Below are 727 nucleotides of genomic sequence, written 5' to 3'. Positions count from 1 at the left end.
TTAACATTTTGACTTACTTTATGCATTGAATACTATCTATACAAATCTAGTAAACATTATAATTCATTTGAATATCGTCTTTCTGAGCAAAGTTTTTTAGAATCGTATATTGAAGATAGGAGTAATATCGTAAGCGTTTTTCTTGGACGAATTTCAACTGCCTTTAAATGCACACCATAGCAAAACGGAAGCAAATATCAGAAAACGGATTGCACTACATTAAACAGCAATTTATCCTCTATCGATATACGGAAACAGTTTTTCCATTTTTCGAATTCACGAAAATCGATTTTTGATCGCCGAAAGCAGTTTCGTCCCACCGTGGGACGTTATAAAGTTAAAATCTCATACTACCATTTTAAAAAGTCAAAGTGACCATGATTTTTTATGTGAAAAAGTTTGTTTAAAAATGTAGGAATGTTATAACTAGGTAGTTGGCATCCCTGTGAATACGGCGGGCTAGTTAGTTTTAAGTTAGTACGTCTTCCTCAGATATGTTAAGAAAGGATGACTTCTGTATTATTATTATTGTACTCCATCTTTATTAATCATTATTAATAAATAACTATTTAACCAACAAAAAATTTTATATATCGAAATTGATGGGTGTTTAACCCACATTTGAATCACGCGCGACCGTACACGCGATCTTCTTTCCACTTCTACTTCTTATGTTATATTTCTATTATCATTCAAACATTATAAGTAGTATTTAAGTTTATATGTA

This window comes from Hylaeus volcanicus, chromosome 5 (genome assembly GCF_026283585.1).
Source record: "Hylaeus volcanicus isolate JK05 chromosome 5, UHH_iyHylVolc1.0_haploid, whole genome shotgun sequence".
Classification (NCBI taxonomy): Eukaryota; Metazoa; Arthropoda; class Insecta; order Hymenoptera; family Colletidae; genus Hylaeus; species Hylaeus volcanicus.
The sequence above is the reverse complement of the archived record's forward strand: the minus strand, read 5'-3'. Positions refer to the sequence as shown.